This window comes from Dendrobates tinctorius, unplaced genomic scaffold, assembly GCF_039654945.1.
Source record: "Dendrobates tinctorius isolate UK_male_01 unplaced genomic scaffold, ASM3965494v1 ptg000251l, whole genome shotgun sequence".
Classification (NCBI taxonomy): Eukaryota; Metazoa; Chordata; class Amphibia; order Anura; family Dendrobatidae; genus Dendrobates; species Dendrobates tinctorius.
In genome coordinates this window covers 6,344,877-6,354,659 of record NW_027361918.1, presented here as the reverse complement: position 1 = coordinate 6,354,659, position 9,783 = coordinate 6,344,877, and the positions used below count along the sequence as shown (strand labels likewise).

Below are 9,783 nucleotides of genomic sequence, written 5' to 3'. Positions count from 1 at the left end.
GTCAGCCAGGGGACTCCTGCTGACGTCACTGAGGCTGCGCAGAGTCCCTGGCTGACCTGAGGTGAACTGACAGTGTGGGAAAAAGTTCAGAAAATTTCCCACGCTTATTAGTTCATCTCCAGTCAGCTGGGGCGCTTGTGCAGAAATGAATTAATTCATTCTGCAGTGGTTTAGAGTCAGGCCGGTCGCATTAGCACCGGTCCCCGTTGTAAACTATTTAACCCCTTGTGATGGATTGCAGCGGGAGACTTGACTGAACAGCGAAGAGGTAAGGATATTGTTGTTTTTTTATTTTTTTTTTTTACAGATCATGGTATTTTATTGGAATAGCTGATTAATAAATCTGGGCAAAAACTTGGTGTCTTTATGTCATTAAAAGATTTTGTAACTAATGTGTGTGTGATTTTTTAACCCTTTACTATTCTAGGGTTAATAATGGATAGGTGTCTTATTGACACCTCTCCAATACTAATCCAGCTTAATGTCACCTTTTAATAGCAAGGTGACATTAACCCATTAGCCACCACTACAGGGCAAGGGGAATAGAGAGGCTAAGTGCCAGAAAAGGCAGATCTTATAGATGCGCCTTTTCTGGGGTGTCTGGGGGCAGATGTTTGTAGCAGGGGGGGGGGGGCAAGAACAATGGTTCCGCTCTAGATGAAAATCTGTCCTCACTCACTGGCTTTCCCTCTCTGGAGGAGAAATTGCAGCGGGAGCCCACACAATTTGTTTCAACGAATTAACCCCTTAATTTAACACCTACATGTCCCAAATTCTGCACATTCTCCTGTCCTGTGATTGGCAGATTCTCCATTCTTCATAGCAAATTATCCCTGACATGATCCTGTGCTGACAGACCAGAAAGCGACAGAAAAGGGAGACTGCAGAATCACCGGCGGCCACCAGAGGGCGCTGTGCAACTGTGGAGGCCGAGACTGTTTACTGTCACCATAGAGACGAAGGAGAAGCCAGCACCGAAAAGAGCACAGAGGACAGGAACAGGAGAGAGCACCGGACACAGACAACAGGTACTAATGCACTGAAGAGTAATGTCTACTGTTACATCATGTGCTATCCTCCAGTCACTTCCAGAGCTGCAGTCACTATTCCGATGTTACATCGTGTCTTATCCTCCAGTCCCCTCCAGAGCTGCAGTCACTATTCTGCTGTTACATCATGTCTCATCCTCCAGTCACCTGCAGAGCTGCACTCACTATTCCGATGTTACATCGTGTCTTATCCTCCAGTCACCTCCAGAGCTGCAGTCACTATTCCGATGTTACATCGTGTCTTATCCTCCAGTCACCTCCAGAGCCGCAGTCACTATTCTGCTGTTACATCATGTCTCATCCTCCAGTCACCTGCAGAGCTGCACTCACTATTCCGATGTTACATCGTGTCTTATCCTCCAGTCACCTCCAGAGCTGCACTCACTATTCCGATGTTACATCGTGTCTTATCCTCCAGTCACCTCCAGAGCTGCGGTCACTATTCTGCTGTTACATCATGTCTTATCCTCCAACTCTTTTATTTTACAAAATTATCAAAATTACACTCAGAAACAAACCACAATACATAAACTAAAGAAAACCAACATAGACAGACATAAAATGTGCAAAACATGCGCAAACAACTGAAAGTCCAAATCCTTTCCTTGTCCTCCACTGAGCTCGGCAGCTTAGGCCTCTTTCACACTTCCGTTTTTGACAATCAGTCAAGATCCACCATTTTTCTTTGCGGATCCGTTTTTTTCCCCATTGACTTTCATTATTGGCGGATCCTGACGGATCGCCGTCCGTTGCATCCGTTTTTTTGAGGATCCGCCAGAATGTTAGTGTCCGCCAACATCCTCAAAGATTTCCAAACGGAGCTTGCAACGTTTTTTTTTCCCGGCGGATCCTCCAGACACTGAATTAACCCCGAAATCTGTCTGGGTGCCGGACAAAAAAAGAATTCTTCTCTCTCCCCCTCTCCCTCTCTCCCTCCCCGGCCAGCGATTCCTTTACATTTCCTCATTTTCAGGATCCGTCTAAAAACGGATCCTGTGCCATCCGTTCACATCAGTTGAGAACGGATCCGCTTGTCTGACTTTTTGGCGGATTATAACTGATGCAAAAAACTGAAGTGTGAAAGAGGCCTAAGGGTCTCCCAGCAGGAATCCACTGAAAAGAAAATACAAAGAAACATAAACCCCTCTCCCCACTCTCACTCCATTCACCCCCAATCACACCTCACCGATTTTACTGGTTTACTATTTACAATTTTACTATTTACAAAAACCAAACGAAAATAACCCTTTCCTGGCCCTCCGCCTTGAAAAAAACAAGAACTCTGCCACTTTGGCCGACAAACCTTACCTCCTATTACACAGCAAAGATTTTTTTTTTTTTTTTTTTTCCCTCTCCCACACATGGCAACAAGTTCGCAGCCTTTTTTCCCACCACCTTGCACCGCAGGTCCTACAAGTTTGTAGCCTTGTCACTGCAAAATCTGGTCCACGAAAGTTTATGGCCTTTTGATTCCACACGAAAACTCTTTCCAGGGTCCGCAGAGTCTACTTCTCCTGCCCTGCTCCTCTGCTCCTTCATGTTGCTCTTGGCATCCGGTCATCCATCCACCACCCCCCCATGCACCCCCCTCCCAACCTGACTACACCCCATCCACACATTCTAACTAAAAAAAAAACGTGTGTTATATGTTTTTCCTTTTGCCAAAGCACAACCAAAAGACATTTTCCAAAACTCTCAATACCATCCCATCTACTTACGCATTAATATACAAACTAAACACAGCATTTACATACCCAAGGCCCAAGTTTGGCACCTGTAAGCCCAATATCCATTATATTTCCTGTTTTTAAAACAAAAAGCTAAGGTGGCATGCACCAGCCCACCACCAGGAAAACGGGGTTCTAGAGGCTCCATCCCTCACTAACACATTCATCCTATCCCTCAAGAACTAAGACTGTCCCTACTTCTGTCCCTAAAAAAAGAAACCTGTCCCTATCTGTCCCTTCCTGCCCCTACTCTACCTAACTTATCATAACTAACTCTCTATCTGTCCCTCAGTGCCTGTCCCTCCCTGTCCCTATCTGCCCCTACTTCTGTCCCTAACACACCCAGTGAAACTTATGCTATCCCTACCCTCATTCACACGGAGCTAGCTCTCCCTTGAGTGCGTTTTTAAAAGGAGAGGCCCCTCCAAAGCCAAGAGGCCTTCCTCACACCCAACCTTTCAAACTCCAAAGAACGGACCTTCACCAGGTCACACAAGATGTTTCCTACCACCTCATCCCTTGGGAGGGTTTTTTTCCGCGTCGAAACTAGGCACCGTGCATTCCAAGTGTGGAACCTAACCGCTGCACTGACTAGGAATAAAGTGCACGGGTCCCGGCCACCCAGGGATCTGAACGCTCCATAGGCCCATTCAGCGTAGGAGAGGGACGCCAGCTGCGGCCAACGTATGGAAGCACCCACCCTGTTGTAAACCTCTGCATTAAAGGGACAATGAAGCAGGAAGTGCTCCATGCTTTCCAGCACGTCGCCACACTCCTCACGAGGGCAACCCCGGTCATCGGAGATCCTGCACTTCAAGTTGTCCCTTACATACAGCCTCCCGTGGAAGCAACGCCAGGTCAAGTCCCAAAACTTTATGGGGATCCGCTTAGAATTTAAAAGCCCCAGCCCGACCTCCAGATCCCGGCCTGGGCAATCCTTAAGGGCCAGGGGCTTCTGGAAATGGGTCAACAGGACCCTCCTGTCAAGGCACTGCCTCGACATGGTCCTGATTTCCCACATTCCCAGACTCCACCGGCGGATCACCTTCAGAACCGGGGTAGCGTAAGCCGGGAGATGCCCATGAGGTGTGCGTAGGTCCTTCACCCGCCCTCCTGTCTCCCATTCCTGGAAGAAAGGCCAAAGCCAACCCTTGCAGGAGACTACCCACGGAGGAGTGTTGTGAGTTCATTTTCCCCTTCATTATTGAGGCCCGAGGAACTCCCTCTTCTGGTAGAGAAAGGTAGTGAGCCTGATTGTCAAACACCTGAGGCTGATGATTGTGACTGGCTGAGTGGAGTTACGGACTGGATATAATGCTGCCGATGCCCTTCTGCCCTGCGGGTGATTTCTCTGTGGGATCCTTGGAGACCAGTCTGAATTCCTGCTCCTCCAAAGCTAAGTTTGCTGCTCGGCCTTTTGCTTTTGTGCTTTGACTTTGTTTTTGCTTTGTTTTTCTGGATTTCTGCCATTCCCTGCTGGGGTGTGCTGAATTCATTTAGCTCTGTCTTCTGAAAATACCTGAGTGCTGATTTAGTTTTTGAAGCCTAGCTGCTTCAGGGCCTTTTTCATATCAGCTGGTTGGCTTATGTCTCTGATAGGGTTTTGGCAGATTGCAGACAGCAGCCTTCCTATCCGTTCCTATCTAGGTAGTTTGGGCCCCGTCTTTGCTCAGTCTATCTTTCTGTCTGTGTTAGTATTTTCATTTTGCTTCACCGTCATTATATGTTGGGGGCTGCCTATTGCTTTGGGGTCTGCTCTGGGGCAGTTAGATTTCCCCTTTCCTTCTTTAGGCCTATGTAATTCTCCGGCTGTGATCGAGGGGTCAAGGGCATCGTAGGAACCCCCCACGGCTACTGCTAGTTGTGTTGATAGGTTCAGGGGACTGCAATCTGATAGTTGCCAACTTCTCTGGTTTTCTGGACTTAGCTTGTATTTCTGCTTTTGCCTCCTACGGTGACTCAATCATAACAGAATCACCCGCCTAACCGTATATCCTAGGGTACTCAATAGCAGGAAAGAATTGTAAAAAAAAAAAAAAAAAAAGTGTATATTTTTTCCTCTATATCTCTGAGGCCGTAGGGGGAATTTTTTTTTTTCTCTCAATGCTGATAAAGCAATTGTCTGATCGTGTGGAGCAGCTCGCTGCGGAAGTGCGGGGAATTTCCGCCTACCTTGCTCATTCACATGCTGCTGAACCAAAGATTCCTACACCTGATGTATTTTTTGGGGATCGGTCTAAATTTTTGAATTTCAAAAATAATTGTAAATTATTTTTTGTTTTGAAGCCTAACTCGTCAGGGAACTCCGCGCAGCAGGTTAAAATTGTCATCTCTTTGCTGCGTGGCGATCCCCAGGATTGGGCGTTTTCTTTGAAACCAGATGATCCTATTCTGACTAATGTGAACGCATTTTTTCAGGCCTTGGGGTTGTTGTATGACGAACCTAATGCCATTGATCAGACTGAAAAGACCCTGCTGGCATTGAGCCAGGGTCGTGATTCTGCAGAATTGTACTGTCAAAAATTCCGAAAGTGGGCGGTACTTACTACCTGGAATGATAATGCCTTGGCTGCTCTCTTTCGGAAGGGGTTGTCAGAAGCCGTAAAAGATACTATGGTGGGATTTCCTGTTCCCTCTGGTCTTGACAATTCTATGTCATTAGCCATTCAGGTTGATCGGCGTTTGCGCGAACGCAAAGCTGCACGAGAGGTGTTGCCACCTGTTGAACAAATGTCTGAACCTATGCAATGTGATAGAGTTTTTTCCAGAGAGCAGCGTCAGGAGTTCAGAAGGCGTAATAAGTTGTGTTTTTTCTGTGGAGATGCCTCGCATATTATTTCTGTCTGTCCCAAACGAGAGAAACGCTTTGCACACACGTTTTCTGTTGGGGGAGTTCAACCTAAGTTTCTTCTGGCTATTACTCTGATCTGCTCCCTGTCCACATTTTCCGCCAAGGCGTTTGTGGATTCGGGAGCAGCCCTAAACCTAATGGACTTGGATTTTGCTAAACGTTGTGGATTTCCGATGACACCTCTGCAGACGCCTATCCCTTTGAGGGGAATTGATGCTACTCCTTTGGCTAAAAATAAACCCCAGTTTTGGACCCAGGTGGTAATGCGGGTCGCCCCAGACCATCAAGAAAATTGCAGATTTCTGGTGTTGCATAATCTGCATGATACTGTTGTTCTGGGGTTTCCCTGGTTACAGATTCATAATCCAGTTTTGGATCGTAAATCTGTGTCTGTGGTGAGTTGGGGTTGTCGGTGTGCCTTTAGTGATGCTCCTGTTTTCTCCACCTCTCCCCAGTCGCATGATGTTCCTGATTATTTGGCGGACTTTTATGATGTATTTAGTGAAAATGAGTCTGCGTCTCTGCCTCCTCATAGGAGTTATGACTGTGCAATTGAACTGAGCCCGGGGTGTAAATTTCCCAAGGGTCGGCTCTTCAATTTATCTGTACCCGAGCACGAGCCTATGCGATCCTATATTAAGGAGGCGTTGGAGAAGGGTCATATTAGACCATCCTCGTCACCCTTAGGTGCCGATTTTTTTTTTTGTAGCCAAAAAGGATGGATCATTAAGACCTTGTATTGATTATCGTGCCCTCAACAAAATTACTGTTAAATATCAGTATCCGTTACCCCTGATTTCTGATCTATTCTCCAGAGTTAAAGGTGCTTGCTGGTTTACCAAGCTTGACCTCAGGGGGACGTATAATCTTATTCGCATTAAGCATGGGGATGAATGGAAGACGGCGTTTAATACTCCGGAGGGACATTTTGAGTACCTGGTGATGCCTTTTGGGCTCACTAATGCCCCTTCTGTCTTCCAGTCCTTCATGAACGATATTTTCCGAGATTTTGTCGATAAATTTTTGATTATCTATCTGGATGATATTTTGATCTTCTCCAAGGATTGGGATTCTCATGTGGAACATATTCGGACTGTGTTCCGGATCTTGAGGGAGAATTCCCTGTATGTCAAGGGATCTAAATGCCTTTTTGGAGTACAGAGGATTTCTTTTTTGGGATTTATTTTGTCCCCGTCAACTATTGAAATGGACCCGGCCAAGGTACAGGCCATTCACGATTGGGTTCAGCCCACTTCTTTGAAGGCCCTCCAGAAGTTTTTGGGTTTTGCTAATTTTTATCGGAAATTTATAGTAAAATTTTCTAGTATTGCCAAGCCATTGACTGATTTGACTAAAAAGGGTGCTGATGTGTTAAATTGGTCTCCGGAGGCTGTTTCTTCCTTTCAGGAGTTGAAGCGAAGATTCACCTCCGCCCCGGTTTTGCGGCAACCTGATGTCTCACTTCCATTCCAGGTAGAGGTGGATGCTTCTGAGATTGGTGCAGGAGCTGTTTTGTCCTAAAAGGATCCTGTAACATCTAAAATGAATCCCTGTGCTTTCTTTTCCCGAAAGTTCTCTCCATCTGAACGTAACTATGATGTGGGGAATAGGGAACTGTTGGCCATGAAATGGGCATTTGAGGAGTGGAGACATTGGTTGGAGGGAGCTAAGCATCAAGTCGTGGTCCTCACTGACCACAAGAATTTGATTTACCTAGAGTCGGCTAAGCGCTTGAACCCTAGACAGGCTAGGTGGGCCTTGTTTTTTACACGTTTTGATTTTGTGGTTTCTTTTCTTCCTGGAACAAAGAATGTCAAGGCAGACGCCCTCTCTAGGAGCTTCCTTGCTGATTCTCCTGTGGTGACCAAGCCTGCTACCATCTTAGGCGAAGGGGTAGTTCTTTCTGCCATCTCGCCCGATTTGAGACGTGCTCTGGAAGAGTTCCAGGAGGACAAACCTGAGCGTTGTCCCAGTAGTAAAAGTTGTATGTTCCTGACCAGTGGAAGAACAGAGTGATGTCTGAAGTTCATTGCTCTGCTTTGGCTGGTCATCCAGGTATTTTTGGTACTAGAGATCTGGTGAGTCGGTCTTTTTGGTGGCCCTCCTTGTCTCGTGATGTCAGGAATTTTGTGCAGTCCTGTGGGACGTGCTCCCGGTCTAAATCGTGTTCTCGCTCTAGTGGGTTGTTGATGCCTTTGCCTGTCCCCAAGAGACCATGGACCCATATTTCAATGGATTTCATCTCTGATATGCCTGTCTCTCAGAGGATGACTTATTTGGGTGATTTGTGATAGGTTCTCTAAGATGGTTCATCTTGTACCACTCCCTAAGTTGCCGTCTTCCTCTGAGTTGGTGCCCCTGTTTTTACAACAGGTGGTTCGTTTGCACGGGATTCCTGAGAACATTGTATCTGACAGAGGAGTGCAGTTTGTGACTAGATTTTGGAGAACTTTCTGTTCCAGGCTGGGAATTCAGTTGTCCTTCTCCTCTGCTTTTCACCCTCAGACCAATGGGCAGACAGAGAGAACAAACCAGACCTTGGAGTCATATTTGAGATGTTTTATTTCTGCTGATCAGGATGATTGGGTTTCATTTTTGCCCTTGGCCGAATTTGCTTTGAATAATAGAGCTAGTTCTGCCACTTTGATGTCACCTTTTTTTTGTAACTTTGGGTTTCATCCTCGATTTTCTTCAGGGCAGGTGGAGCCCTCTGCCTGCCCAGGTGTTGACACTGTGGTGGAGAGAATGCACCAGATCTGGGACCAAGTGGTGGATAAGTTATCTCTCTCCCAGGAGAAGGCCCAGCGGTTTTCCAACCGACATAGGACCATTGGTCCCCAGTTTAAGGTTGGTGATATGGTGTGGTTATCATCAAAAAATATTGCTATGAAGGTGGCTTCTCCAAAGTTTGAACCTAGATTTATTGGACCTTACAAGATTGTGGAGATTATTAATCCGGTCTCTTTTCGTTTGGCTCTTCCTGTCACATTTAAAATCCATAATGTGTTCCATAAATCTTTGTTGAAGAGGTTTGTTGAACCTGTTGTTCCGGGGGTGGCACCTCCAGACCCTGTATTGGTTGAAGGTAACATGGAGTATGAGGTAGAGAAAGTACTGGATTCCCGTCTGGCTAGACGGAGACTCCAGTATTTGGTTAAGTGGAAGGGTTATGGTCAGGAGGATAATTCCTGGGTCTCCGCCTCTGATATTCATGCCAAACGATTGGTGCGTGCCTTTCATCGGGTTCAGCCTGATCGCCCTGGTGGCATAGTTGAGGATTCGGTGACCCCTCCTCAAGGGGGAGGTACTGTTGTGAGTTCATTTTCCCCTTCATTACTGAGGCCCGAGGAACTCCCTCTTCTGGTAGAGAAAGGTAGTGAGCCTGATTGTCAAACACCTGAGGCTGATGATTGTGACTGGCTGAGTGGAGTTACGGACTGGATATAATGCTGCCGACGCCCTTCTGCCCTGCGGGTGATTTCTCTGTGGGATCCTTGGAGACCAGTCTGAATTCCTGCTCCTCCAAAGCTAAGTTTGCTGCTCGGCCTTTTGCTTTTGTGCTTTGACTTTGTTTTTGCTTTGTTTTTCTGGATTTCTGCCATTCCCTGCTGGGGTGTGCTGAATTCATTTAGCTCTGTCTTCTGAAAATACCTGACTGCTGATTCAGTTTTTGAAGCCTAGCTGCTTCAGGGCCTTTTTCATATCAGCTGGTTGGCTTATGTCTTTGATAGGGTTTTGGCAGATTGCAGACAGCAGCCTTCCTTTCCTTTCCTATCCAGTTAGTTTTGGGGCCCCGTCTTTGCTCAGTCTATCTTTCTGTCTGTGTTAGCATTTTCATTTTGCTTCACCGTCATTATATGTTGGGGGCTGCCTATTGCTTTGGGGTCTGCTCTGGGGCAGTTTAGATTTCCCCTTTCTTTCTTTAGGCCTATGTAATTCTCCGGCTGTGATCAAGGGGTCTAGGGCATCTTAGGAATCCCCCACGGCTACTGCTAGTTGTGTTAATAGGTTCAGGGGTCTGCAATCTGATAGTTGCCAACTTCTCTGGTTTTCTGGACTTAGCTTGTATTTCTGCTTTTGCCTCCTACGGTGACTCAATCATAACAGAGGAGCCCTCTCTAGCCAGAGGTTGGAGATGTTAGTCCTAAGAAAGGTG

General features: G+C 46.6%; 1 protein-coding gene across 1 annotated transcript in view; it reads left to right on the top strand.

The window, feature by feature from the left end:
* Positions 1 to 943: 943 nt before the first annotated feature.
* The window catches only part of LOC141065364 (uncharacterized), a 30,346-nt gene continuing 21,506 nt past the window's right edge, over positions 944 to 9,783 (top strand). The window contains exon 1 of the mRNA XM_073557807.1: positions 944 to 1,028. The gene's annotated coding sequence lies outside the window, so the exon portion shown is untranslated. The remainder of the gene's footprint in view (positions 1,029 to 9,783) is intronic.